The sequence below is a fragment of the Malania oleifera genome, chromosome 12, assembly GCF_029873635.1.
Source record: "Malania oleifera isolate guangnan ecotype guangnan chromosome 12, ASM2987363v1, whole genome shotgun sequence".
Taxonomy (NCBI): Eukaryota; Viridiplantae; Streptophyta; class Magnoliopsida; order Santalales; family Ximeniaceae; genus Malania; species Malania oleifera.
This window is the reverse complement of record NC_080428.1, coordinates 68,697,925-68,713,326: the sequence shown is the minus strand read 5'-3', so window position 1 is coordinate 68,713,326 and position 15,402 is coordinate 68,697,925.

Genomic DNA, 15,402 nt, shown 5'->3' with positions numbered 1-15,402 from the left:
ACATGCCTCTGGAGAAAGGAAATTCACATTCTTGAAAATCAGCCTGAGAATCACGCAAAGGTGCGGCCTTATCCATGCACGCCATCCTTGTTTTTATTGCCCGTGCCGTTGTATCGAAAGCAGTATGGCCTCGAGATAACAACATCACACACAATAAATGAAAAAGAAAGTTGACAGAGACTGCATCGTCTTGAAAAGATGCGGGAATTATGTGTTGGGTACAGACAGGCATTGGTGCCATAATTAAAACACACCAAATTGGGTGGAGGCAGTTGGGGTTTTCATTTCACACTTGAAAAAATACTTCATGTGGAGCTCCAATTCCAATCACAGAAGCAGGAAGGCAACCAGCCATGTACGTGTACGGCAAGTGTTGGCTTGCTGACGCAGCTAGGGTTTGGTTTGTCTTCTGCGTGGGTTTCACATCTCAGAGAACAGCCTGGCTTGATGCCTATGTCTCTCTACCCTCTCCTACAACACCGCTCTCCTCCTACCCAATAGCTGCTGCCTGCGCAACTATAATCTTAACATAATATGCAATACTTTACAATAAAATAAATAATTATACAATATATATAATTATACAAATTAATTCTATACTTACAAATCAAACAAATTAGGATAGTATACTTGTTAAAATTCAGATCTCAAATTTAATTTTATGTAAAGTTGAATAACATATAATACAACATATTGCTGCATTACGCATCGCATTTTTATTTATTTATTTACTTATTTTTGCAATCTTTCATATATCCGTGTCAAATTTTATGATTCCATTAAATAAGATTTTTTTTCATCCCAAAATCTTCATCTCCTCAGAGTGACAAAGCTGGCCAAAAGTTCAAGTAATCAATGCGTCAAGCATGTTTGGATGTAAGCTAAATACATTTATAAATGTGTGTTTATAAAATAAATGTCCTTATCAATGTTATGAAACCCCGACCATCGCCATAAAGGGATTAGATTGCAAAATCACTAGTCCGACTAATGAGTCAGTTGTTAAAATAATAGGTCTATAATAATCAAATTAAAAAATTTATAATATTCTTAATATTTCTTAAAAAAATAGAACACAAGTTAAAAACCAAATTAGATACTCTCATGTTGCATTTGAAAGCATAGATTTCGAATCTTAGATTTGGATTTGAGTAGATTTAGATATATTTTAATGCAATTTTGTATTGCATCTTATTCAAACGGAGTACAAATCCAAATTAAAATAATCTAAGAAGCTAAATATGTCAATTGTAAGTCGACACAAAAATATTACGTTTATGAAATACATATAAAAATACTAGTAACAAATTTAAAGTCTTCAATTTTTAATTAAAATAAAATCCAAAAATATATAAATAAGAATTAAAAAGAAATGATCAAATTAAAAACAAAAAGTTAAAAACCTTTACCAAGTATGCCTAGGTGTGTTACTTTTAATTTTAACATTAAGTCCACTTGGTTCTAAGTTCGAGTCATTGGATTTCCATTCTAACTGACCGCGCCGAATCGAGTTTAATAACAAGCCCATCCCCATCCAATTAATATTTAATGGGTTATATTAACAAATTATAATACAATTGTTTCCTATATCCTCAAATACTTCCAACATATTTAGGTGAAATCATGAAAGAATATTATACTTCCTTTTTTCATATGTCAATATTATCCTTAAATAGCACTTATAGATTTCGATATCTTAAATGTACTATGCAAGTTGTAGGAGAAATTAAAAATGATGTAATGCATAAAGTTAAAGCAGATTGGGTAAAAAAAAGAAGTGTTTCAATTATACTTTGTGATCGTAGAATACCCTTAAAATTAAAAGGGAAGTTTTATACGACAGTTATAAGACCATGTAATGACCCTAAAAATATATATACAATCAAAGCATAATAATAATAATAAAATAATAAAAATTGTCATTAAGTTAATATCAATACAAAAGTGTTTTCTATAAAATTCTTGATTCCATATTTGATACCTAAGAAAGATTTTGTCTTAGTGAGTGCTCAGATATCATTGCAGCTCGCTCTCTAAAGGTTAGCATGATCAAAATGGAATTTCATAAAATAAATAGGATAGACACTTTTGTACACGTAAATAAGTACATATACAAAAAATAATGTTTTGACTAACATAATAATAATAATAATAATAATAATAATAATAATAATAATAATAATATAGGTATCCTATGCGCCCACATGATCGGGTGGAGCCCACGCAAGTCTCGGACTTGAACTTGTTCGACATATTAATTGCAGACTTCATGCACAAAAAGTCTTCACGTAATCCATATGTACCTACAAAAAGTTATGAATTGAAGTATGTTTTGAGTGTATGTGCTTGTGTGAGGGTTGAACCGTAGGACATAGGTCAACCAATCTCGTTCTACATCAGTGTCCTTGCATACACTTCATAAATCTCACAATACATGTGATCATTTTCACTCACCCACTTTTTTCGATCTCATTTTCAGAGGTATTTGTTGTGACCATCTTACAAGGTTAAGTAAAGGTAAGTAAATTGATTATGTTAGATTTTTATTAAAATTTATAGCCAAATTTATTTGTAAGTAAAGTTTAATTATGTTGGTTGTTTTTCATAAAATTTATCCAAATTTATTTTTACGTATATTTAATTATACTAATTTTATTTTTAATATACTTGTATTTATTTTCGAGTCAAAAAATGTTTTAAACCCCTCAAGTATTTTACACCATTACTTTCTATATAAGAAAATATTTTTAACACGAAAAATCGTGTGACATTAGTTTAATTTTTACGTTACATATTTACCAAAAATATGAGTAACAATCGCATGAGTTTATTCCTATGTTACATATTTCCTAAAAATATGAAAAAATAAAATGAGATTTTCAAAACTCCTTATGGCTTAGACGATACAGAAATTACGAATGCTCAGTACCGTAACTTAAAGTTTAAACGGATCACAGTACACTTACACTATTTATAGAGAAATTTTATACGGTAGTGAATTTCTCATGAATGCACACTTGGGTCAGACTAAGGTTTAATAGGAAAACTCCCACTTAATGATGATGATGATAATATACGTTGATTTAGTTTGACCGGCCAACGAACTAAGTCCAGTCTTCGAATCGCACAATTCAATCATAGGGTAAACATGACTTACGATTAACAGGTCTAAGAGTGGTTTTTACAGCACATGTATATACATATTTAATTACGTGAACATAACTATTGATGATTTGAAGGAAAAGTATATGTTTATGTAAATAAGAGCATTTTTGTGCCTAAATGATGATTTGAAGGAAACGCATAAGTATATATACATGATTGAGTATTATAATTATAGTTTTAAAGTTATAAAGTTCAGTTTAACGGTTATAATATATGATTATAAATTTTTACTACTATAGATGATAGTAAAAGTTTTATATATAAATTTTTAAATTTACATTTATTTTAAAAACAGTTTTGAAGTTATTGTATTAAATATTATTTTACGAAATTATAATATTATGAAAGCTCATTTTGACCACACACTAATAATAATCTTATTTACTTGTTGAGCGTCATTTCACCCCAATTATTATTTTACATTTCAGATAATTCCGAATAGTCTACCAAAAATTTGTCGTAACAAGTACATAAGTAGGAATAGAAAGAGCAAAGTATAATGAAAATTTAGTAGAATACAATTTTAGAATATGTTTGTGTATTTTAAAATTTTAAGAATGTAAATTTTAATAGTTTAAATATATAATTGTAATACAGTTAATTAGTGCTCTGGTAATAAAAATAACTTAAATTTATTTGCTTCCACTGAAAAATTTATATTTAGGAACTCATTCGGATTCGGGTCTTTACAATTGGTATCAGAGAATAGGATATAGGTCCTGCCTACTCTTAACATATAGATTTTATCAGAGTTTACGCATGAATCATGATGTGTGTAAAATTGGGTAGATTAAGATATTTTCTTTCAGCCTATTATATTATTATGCGTTAACAATAGAGTTATGAATTTGAAATAACATTTGATTATTATTTAAAAATGGATCCTAAAGATAGTAACATTTGAGGAAATAAGATTAATGTGAAGACTCCCAAGGACAGATAACAATTTTATATTCTCTAAGAAAAATGGTTGTATTATTGAGAACATGTTTGTTAGTTAAAATATATTATGTTTATAGAAACACGTACACATATTGATGATCCATAATTAATTTTTAAATTAGGTACATCAACAAACAAAATTTCATATTCATAATATATAAATATAATAATATAATAATATTCGAGGTTATCTATTTTCGTTGTTATTATTTTATTTTCGCTTAAAATATTTACAAGAAGTAGCACCTTAGACCCTATTGGGTTTGAAGACATTACACATACAAATAGATATGAACAAACGGTCTGTTCTGAAATCTGACTTTACCTAAACTTCCTTTGCATGTGCAAGTTGGATATGAATATATATTTTTTACATTGCATATTCAATTCTCATCAAAATATTCAAGCTTGATGGATTTTGACGAAATTTTTAATTTTAATTTTGTATTAGTTTATAGGAAATTAAATACAATTTAAATGTTACTATATTATATTTAAATTCAAATAAAAAATTTAGGTTCATCATTCAATTATAGTAGGCTTCTTCTTCCAAGATAGTTAAGGAAATTAACCAGCCCTGACCAGGGTTGTCCACAGTAATATATATTAAAGTAAATATCCTTATACAAAAATAAATAAATAAACAAATAATAGTCTTATGGGTGGGAATCATTGGCTGTAACTCACCTACCCCCGAAACAAGGTTAGGGCATGAGACCACTTGGGCAATTGGGGGGGGGGGGGAATTCGAAATCGTGACCTCATGGAGGCACGACCGGCCCCCTACCACTAGGCCACCCACCCAAGTGGTGACCTAAGATGGGATTAATTATAATTAAAGTATTAATAAAAATGTAAAAACATGAACATAGCCTTGATTCCGCGAATTTTGCAATATGGGTCACTCGCTCGATTTCTGCGACATGCATCGCTCTCTCTCGATTTCCGCAACACACATCGTTCTCTCTCGATTTTTGCAAAAATGTGTCACTCTCCCTTGATTCTCGCGACACACGTTGCTTTCCCTCGATTTTTGCAAAACGCGTCGCTTGCAGCACACGTCGCTCCCTCTTGATTCTCGCAACACACATCGCTTTCTCTTGATTTTTGCAAAACGCGTCGCACACTCGATATCCGCAACACGCATTGCTCTCTCTTAATTCTTGCACCACACATCGCTTTCTCTCCATTTCCACGACACGCAGTCATTCCCCTATAAAAAGGGTCTGCCCTCCTCGAACTCTAAGCATCACAACCTTTTTTAATCTTCACAGAGATTAGTTTTTCCTAACTTTCCTCTTGGTTGTCTTTTTTTAAATGAAAACGTTGCCAAACCAATCAACTCCCCAGGTTGCTGAAAGCAACACCAGATCGCCAATCCAAAGGTGGAGATCCAGCGAGGGACAGTTAGTGTGTCACGCCCCAAACCCGCCAAGTAAGGCCCAGGGTGTAATGTGATCCAATCACCTGTGTCTCATACCATAACCTTAATCACGCAACGAAAAAATAAATAAACATCATCAATAATATATCAGAGTTCTATATAAGCATCCCAAAAATTTCCCAACATTCAGTATCCATATATATTCATCTCATAAAACTAAAAACATAAACCCAAAAATACATTCAAGATCCCTCTCACAAAAATGCTATACCAACAAACCCAGCCCCGAGCTCACTGAGCTCGATCACGCGGAGGTCCTAAAAAAGATGAAATTCATATCTAGTGAGACACATTTCAGTAAGATAGAATAGATTAATACCAGCGTGTGGCTATCATGAGGTTTGCGTACAAAATATAATCATCATTTACAAATTAATCCACAATTATTATATCATTTTTTGTCCCTACTCACACACATGCAACGTATTTTATTAACGAGAGTTTCCCGAAGATTGGGGTGATTACCCGCCCATACAAGTAGCACCCGTCTGCTCTGATACCTTATGCAACCGTGTATGACTACAATTAATGCTCATCAGGACACTTATCTTACTCAATAAGCACTCAAGTAGATAGTTTGTCTCGTATTCACACACATTCACACGATTATTTATCAGCGAAGGCTCCTGAGGATAGGAAATATTACTTGTACATACAAGTAGCTTCTCTCTACCCTAATACGTTATGCAATCTGGTATGACTACATTTAATACCTATCAGGGCACTCGCCTTTCTCAGCAAGCACTCGGGCGGAGAGTTTATGTCGCCCCAAATACATATAATACTACAACATATAATACACTTGTAGAGACCTAAACCAAGAAAATAAGAAAATTAAATAAGAAAAGGAAAAAAGGGATTTCAGTTGGATTCGTCAACGAAATTCATGTTCTCTTCAACAAAGGCCCTTCTGAGGTTCATCGTCAAAATTCAAAACTTCGTCGACTAAGAGATCCAGAACAAGCAAAAATTATCAAGCTTAGGGTTCATCGACAAGGCCCTTCTTTCGTCGACGAACGTCCTTATGTGATTTGTTGACGAAGGTGTCATTTCATCAATGAATTTGACCGGGTAAAAGGGTCTATAAATATATTTTTAATTGCTTCATTGTTAAGAAATCAAAATTTTTTTTTTCTCTCTCTCTCTATAAAACCTATACCCACACTCTCTCTCTCTTCGATCTTTCACCGTTCGTTGCCCGTTTCAACGATCAGAAGTTACCACGAGGATCAGGGAACGAATATCTACAAGTCTAACAGAGTAGATTCTTGATTTTGGGAAAAAGCTAGGGTTCGATTTTCGAGCGTCTCAGGTGTTTTTCAGGAAATAGGTAAAGGGATTATATTATGTCAGTTATGTTTATGAGTTCTAATGAATTGAAATGTTAAAACGGTTTTTAGATAAACAGTTACGGCTTTTTTAGGGTTTCCGGGCCTAGGGTTCGATTAACCGACTTTATTTTCAAAATCAATCGTTTAAATCTAAATATGATATTTTTAAAATACAGTATTGGACTTTCTGAACGTTTTCACCGGTTGGAAAATTATTATTTCAAACCAGACTTATTTTAAAACCAACCAAAGACGGTAGGGTTGATTATCTCCATTTTTCCCGTATTTAGCTATATATCTATATTTAGTAAAATAACAACCTGGAGATATTCATACCCTAGTTTTAGCAGCAATATTCTCAAGCAAATGAGTTATGTATGAGTTACATAATGAAACTTATGTGGCATGAGTATATTTTTAATTGACATTAAATGAGTAAGTTTTGTGTAATACTAAAATGTAACGGCCATAAGCCGAGATGTGAGATATGATGGTTATATGCCAAGAGATGAGATGAGATGTGATGGCTAAATGCCGAGTTTATGAAATGTCAATTTTTAGATTACATTATATTACAGTTTTATGAAATGAATGATAATTACAATTTTATATGATGTAAATTGCCATATATGATAGTAGAGTCCTGTTATGATGTTCTCATGGTTAAAGCACGGTACCATAGCTATATGTATGTAGGGGTGCAACCACACGTCTCGAATAGAGTGGATGGGAAAGGCGACTGGTGGCCTGGGAAAAGTACTCCCTGAAGGAGAGATTCTGGGGCCCCATTCGACGGAGTATTCCGAATGACTTAGCCTTCGGGCGACCTTCGGGTACAAATTGAGTAGGCACCATCATACTACTTTTTATATTTGACTTAGCATTAGTTGGCTAGCTATTTGCTAGGGCCAGCCTTCGGGCCGCACAACCCGTCATGGGGGGAAGCATGTCGCACGTGTATGTAATTGCGTGATGACGCTAGTCCTACAAGTCAGACTGTATCTTCTAGGCATATATGAGCATATTTACTATAGAAATGGCTATATTGAGCCAGCAGTATATATTTTCATATTTACATAGCAGTACAGATTTTAAAATGTCAATTAAATGTATTTAAATGTTAACAGTATATGTACACACGAAATGTCATGCTAGCCACACACTGATAATAATATAATTCGTCTTACTGAGAGGTGTCTCACCCTAGTATACAAATGTTGTTTCACGTCCTCCAAGGGATCGAGCCTAACTTGTTGCCAGACAGAGTTAGATAGTAGACAGTCATTGTTAGAGCTTGTGAGATTTTATACAGTGTCTGTCTCTCTTAGGGATTGTATATATAATAGATTATGTTTTCAGTTATGTATTATGTATATGGAAAACAGTTAGAGACTCTAGTAAACATTAGATGATGTACATATTTCCGTTGTGTATGTTTATGCAGATCAGTATGGAACACTCATTTTCCCTTATTTGGACGGGTTGTTTATGTATGGTATCAGAGAAATGTATGTTATGTATGTTTAGTGGCACTCCGGGCCCACCTAGAGGGTTGGGGCGTTACAACACTTATTACTTTGTTACATTACTCTGCGCCTTGTTATCTTTATAATACTTATCTCTTCATCTCAATTTTCACATTTCTCAATATTTCTCATCACATAATATATCGCATCGCATAATATCTCGCATCGCATCATCTGTTCCCACATTTCACATCACATAATTTGTATTCACATTCCACATCACATAATCTACTTTCACATACAATGTTCTCATGTTATACGTTGGTTAAATTTACAATTACCAGATAGATAAACACTGTCATGCTTCCCCTTATGACGAGTTGTGCAGCCCGTAGGCTAGACTTAACCCTAGTTGGTCCACCAGAGTTAAATTAATAACAACCTCTTTAGTCTATAAGTCAGATTGACTGTTCCCATACTGATCTACACTCTAGGGGACTCTACCTTTCTCGGCACAATCGACCATCCCATCTCCATACTCTCTCTAAGACATGTGGGTGCACTAACTCTTCAGAAATCACACGCAACATTACTGTGTCTATTATGGTCCACCGGAGTTCTCAAACCATAACTTGCAATTTAACATTCACATTTATCTCTATTTTAAGCAATCACACACAATATATATTCTCAACACATTTCAGTATTTCCAACATCTCATAAATATATCATAATTCAACACAGTATATTCACTTTACTCATGTCACACGATTTGAATGATATGCATAATTATATCATCTGAAATAATAAGTCAACCCATGTTCACATCTGTTTCACTAAAAATACACGTTAAATTATCTCTACAATTTATCCAGAAAATCAATTACTTTAATCATTCCATTTTCGCAAATAATAACTAAAACCATAGTCCTAGGCTCATAATCACAGTTTAAACGGTTGGTTTTTCAAAATCCACATGATAATCATATATATATATATATACACACACATATAATTTCCATTTTAACCGGTTGAATTACAAAATTACTGGGTTAATTTATTCCACTTACCTAGTTTCCAAAAACTACGTCAGCAGTTTCCAAAATTATATTCGCAGCGCTCGCCCAAACCCTGAATTCATGAACCATAGTTTATCAATACCATCCCAAATAAAATAGCATTCTTTTCCACATTTCCTAAACCCATAAACTTCAAATAAATAATTAAATTCCCCAAAATTATAAATTTTATTAATTTCCTAAATCTTACCATAACCTTGGAGTGGTGCCTGGAAAATCCAATTCAAAAATCTACTCCGCTAGACTTGTAGAGAAACGCTCCTAGAACCACGTGATGGTTTCAGATCGTCAATTAGGCTAAAGATTCGAGGGAAATTGAGGAGAGTGAGTGAGTTTACCTTACTCCATGAGTGGTACTTATGAAGCTCCTACGAAAAATCCACTCCGATTAAATTGATAATGGCGGAAAATGGAACCCAGCGATATTTTTAATTTTCTGATTAGGCGAGTATTTGCCGAGAAAATAAGGAGAGAGAGAGAGAGAAGTAGCGTGAGGTGAGAGAAATCGTGGAGAGAGAAGCATTTCTCTCAGGATTCCAAATTCAATTTGGAATTGCAAATAGCTTCCTCTAGAAGCTTTGATTAATATATGTATATATATTTACTTTAACCATTATATTATAATAACCTTACATATATGTGTGTGTGTGTATATATATATATATATATATATATATATATATATATATATTTATTCCAATCAGTGTTTTTTTTCATACTATTCCTTTTATTTGTTTATTTAATTAATTAATTAATAATATTTAATTAATTAATTGATTAATAATAATTTTTTTCCCTGATTACTACATGGTGATTCTAGAGGAGGCCTTCCGCAGCAGTGAAGGGGAACTCCCCTCCGTGAAGCGGGCTACCTTGCTTGCAGCACAATTCTGACAGTATGGTTCGATCAAGCTGAGGAATGTACGCTTCTAATTCGAAAATCGTAGGCGTAGGCGAAGACCAGTTGAAGAGGCCGTCATTCCAATTATCGCCCCACCAGTCATCAATTTTCCCTCACCCGCCACCGTCACCCCAAGCAGTATCCCTACCACTACCTTCACTGCTCGTGCCCTTATCCCCATTGGCAATGCTCTGCCAATAAAGTTTACCACATCATCACTCCAATGGGCCCTAATCCTTATAATTTCAGTACCACAGTCACCACGGTGGATATTTTTGAAGAGGATGGTCTATACCCCCATTTCCAGCAGGTCCTACTTATGTTGAGAAACATATTCTGGCACTCGACAACCCGTTACGAGCATCCCCACCTAAGGTCACAAGGTGAAGAGGGTAGCTCTTCCTCCCTTGCCGAACAAACAGGCGTTCTCTCTCTTTTTCCGACCCAAGCCGACGACATTACAAGAGATCAATGCCGCCAAGAAAGAACCTAGGCAGATAGCGGTGACACCGTTAGTACTTCAATAGATGTTGACGATGAGTTAAGGCTCTGACTTGAGCACACACATAGGGGAGAAGGACCAGATTTTATTTTATTTTATTTTATTTTTTCTTTATAATTAATGAGATATGTATAAATATATATATATATATATATATATATATATATATAATTTGACATTTTCTGAGTTCTTCCACTTCAACCCCTATTAGACCAACGATTCTCACTTCAGTCTCCTAGAAAAAATATTCTGCCAAGTTAATCCTATAATAAGAGCACAAATACAGTACTCATTTTAAATTAGCAAATTTTGAAAACGAAATTTGATATAATGACCACAAAAATGTATATACAATTAAAGCATAATAATAATAATAAAATAATAAAAATGGTCCTTAAGTTAATATCAATACAGATGTACTTTTCTGTAGGATCCTTGATTCCATGTTTGATGCCTAAGAAAAACCTTATCTTAGCGAATGCTCAGAAATCATTGCGACTCAATCGCTTCTTGGAGGTCGACCTAATCAAAATGGAATTTTATAGGATAAATAGGGTAGACACTGTTTGTATATGTAAATAAGTACATATACATAAAATAATATTTTTGACTGACATTATTTGAAAAAATATATAATAATAATAATAATATCAGTATCTTATGTGGAACCCACATGATCGAGTGGGGCCCACACGAGTCTTGGACTCAAACTTACTTTGACATATCAACTACAATTTTCATGCACCAAAAGCTTTAACTTAAACCATATGTACCCTACAAAGAGTCACGAATTGAAGTGTTTTGAGTGTATGTGCTTCTGTAAGGGTTGAACCATAGGACATAGGTCAACCAATCTTGTTATATATCAATGTCCTTGTATACACTTCATAAATTTCACAATACAGATGATTAGTCCCACATCCAGCGCATGTGAGGCCCACAATATCGTGTGGGGCCACATGAGTCCCGAAGTTGTGTAAGACCCATAAGACCGTATGAAGAATATTGGAGTTACATGTAACCCACTTGAGTCTCGAAATTGTGTAGGACCCACAAGACCATGTGGGACCTACATGAATTTTTGAAATTCGAACTTAATTCATCTTTCATAATAAATACTTAAACATAGCTTAAAAATAATAATAATAATAATAATAATAACAATAAATAATAAATAATAATAATGATTTCAAAAAATAATTAATTATTTACTTAATTAAGTAATTAATTAATTAAAAAATAATTAAATGAGAGTGTCGGCAAGCACTCCCATTTTCCCCACATGGATCCTCATCCTTATCTCATACCTCCCATCCCAAGCCCATCACTAGCCTATCCCATGTCCATTCCTTTATTTTAAAAAAATTATAATTTCACCCCTCTACCTACACTTTCTTCCCCAAAATTTTCCTATAAATAGAAAACTTTCAACCTTCATTTTTTACAAAAAATTTTCTAAGGAAGAGAACGATTAGTGAATGAAAGAATTAGTAGTGGAGGAAGAATTTTTGTTACAATTAAAATTCTCATTCACCCACTCTTTCCGATTTTTTTTTTCAGAAATATTTGTTGTGATCGTCTCACAAGGTTAAATAAGGGTAAGTAAATTTGATTATGTTATATTTTTATTAAAATTTATACCTGAATTTTTTTGTAAGTAAATTTTAATTATGTTGGTTATTTTTTATAAAATTTACCTGAATTTATTTTTATGTATATTTAATTACACCAATTTTATCTTTAATATATTTGCATTTATTTTTTAGTTAAGAAATGTTTTAAACCCTTCGGGCATTTTACAACATTACTTTCTATTCAAGAAAATATTTTTAAGACGAAAATCGTGAGTAAAAATCACATGAGTTCATTCCTACGTTACATATTTCCTGAAAATATGAAAAAATAAAATAAAATTTTCATGATATTATTTTAATTATATAAATTATATAATAAAATATTTTCAAAGCCCTTTATGACTCAAACGATACAGAAATTACGTATGTTCGGTATCATAACTTAAAATTTAAACGAATCAGAGTGCACTTACACTATTTACAGAGTGATTTTATACAGTAGTGAATTTCTCCTGAGTGCACACCTGAGTTGGATCAGGGTTTAATAGGAAAAATTTCACTTAATGATTATAATGTACATTGATTTAATTTGACCGACCAGCTACCTAAGTCTAGTCTTCTAGGGTAAACATGACTTATAATTAACAGGTCTAAGGGTGACTTTTACAATATATATATATATAATTACGTGAACATACCTATTGATGATTTGAAAGAAACGTATATGTTTATGTAATTAAGGACAATTTTGTGTCTAAACAATGATTTGAAATAAACACACAAGGAAAAGTATATATTTATACATGATTGAGTATTATAATTATAGTTTTAAAGTTATAAAGTTTAGTTTAACGGTTATAGTATATGATTATAAAATTTTACTACTATGGATGATAGTAAAAGTTTTATACAGAAATTTTTAAATTTACATTTATTTTAAAAACAGTCTTGAAATTATAGTATTAAATATTATTTTACGAAATTATAATATTATGAAAGCTCATTTTGGCCACACACTAATAATAATCTTATTTACTTACTGAGCGTTGTTTCATCCCAATCATTATTTTATATTTCAGATAAGTCTGAAGAGTCTACCAAAAATTTGGCGTAACAAGTGCATGAGCTGGAATAGAAAAAGTAAAGTATAATGAAAATTTGGTAGAATACAATTTTAGAATATGTTTGTGTATTTTAGAATTTTAAGAATGTAAATTTTAATAGTTTAAATATATAATAGTAATAAAGTTAATTAGTGCTCTGGTAATAAAAATAATTTAGATTTATTTGCTTCCACTGAAAAATTTATATTTAGGAACCCACTCGAGTTCGGGTCTTTACAGACCAGCAATGTTATATGGATCAAAATGTTGGGCAATGTAGAAATAGAATGTCCAAAAAGGAAAAGTTACTGAGATGAGAATGTTTAGATGGATGAGTGGTATAACAGTGAAAGATAAATTATGAAATGAACATATTCGTAGTAAATTAGATGTAACTCCTATAAAAGATAAGATAAGGGAGGGATGACTCAGATGACATGTACACTTGCAACGTCGGTCACATAGTGCGCCAATGAGGAAGAATGAATTAGTTACTATGGGAGACAATAGAAGGAGTAAATGTAAACTTAAAATAACTTGAAATGCGATGGTAAGGATTTAATAGCCCTAAATCTATCAAAAGAAATGGCCTACAATTGTATAAATTTGTAGAAAATGATTCATATAACTGACCCCACCTAGTGAGACATAAGGCTTAATTTTATTGTTATTATTGTTGTTGTTGTTAATCAGTGAAAATTAAATAGCTTTGAATTTAAGTTACACATATAAACAAGTGAATAAAACAAGTCGTCTTGTAAATCTAATTAATTAATAGTTTGCAAACAGATGCCCATTGGAAAAATATAATAAGTTTATTACATATATACATTTTAGAATTCTTATACTTAGGTGAAAGAAACTAATATAAATATCAGTTTATTTTTAAATAAATCTTCGCTTAGCATTATGATGCGTTCTTTAAAATTACTAATCTATTCACTTAATTCATTTTGCACAATCCTTAAGTCATTGTGTGACTTGCAATCAATCTAATAAGTTAGTCTTATGAATATGAAGATTAATTAAATTATAATTAATATTTTTGCATCATATCTATTGATAAATAAGGACTAAAAGTTCATCCCAATCATCTATTTGTTTTTTTGTAAACTATTATCATAGATTCATAACATAATAAATTCTTATTCAATATTTATGAACTTAAGGAACATATATGTTGCGGGAGAAAATTAATAGGGTTGCTCCTTCGACTTCCGTTGACATAAAAAGGGAAGAGAAGAAAGGCTTGGAGGACCCGAGGTGTACTCCAGGGGATCACTCCGATGCCTAAGTAAGAGGAATGCTTTTAAAGAGGCTGAATGCAACAGTAGAATAAGTTGAATAACTTACCTTCACCTCTTCCTTGCCTCCCTTCTTATAGGAGTTAGGGTTGACCCTTTGGGTGATCTGCCATTATTGCGCGAGGCTTAAATTGCTCCCGATTCATAAAGTGTTGGCGCACATCACTCGGTCATTTAAGCCGCTGGCGTAGATCTCTCCTTCTCTTCATCGAATTGGAGTTGATTGCTCTTGTCGGATTGTTTGGCTTCCACCGGAGTGGGGGCATGGGCCAGGTGTCTTGCTCTTATTGGGCTAATTTATTTTGGGCACATCAGTTGTCCCCCCCTCAGTTTCAAATTTCTAGATGGAATTTTGAATCTCCATTCTCCCCTCGGAGTACGTAATGCTCCCGCCTCTTCTTCTTCTTCTTTCCCTTTTTTTTTTTTTTTTTTTTTTTTGCGTTCCGAGCTGATATTCCGAGCTGATGTTCCAAGCCGTTTCACGGAGGACTTTCGCCGAGCTGTATTGAGCTGGGGAGAATTTCTGAGCTGTTGTCTTGAGCTAATGTTCCGAGCTATTGTGCGGAGGACTTTCACCGAGCTATTTCGAGC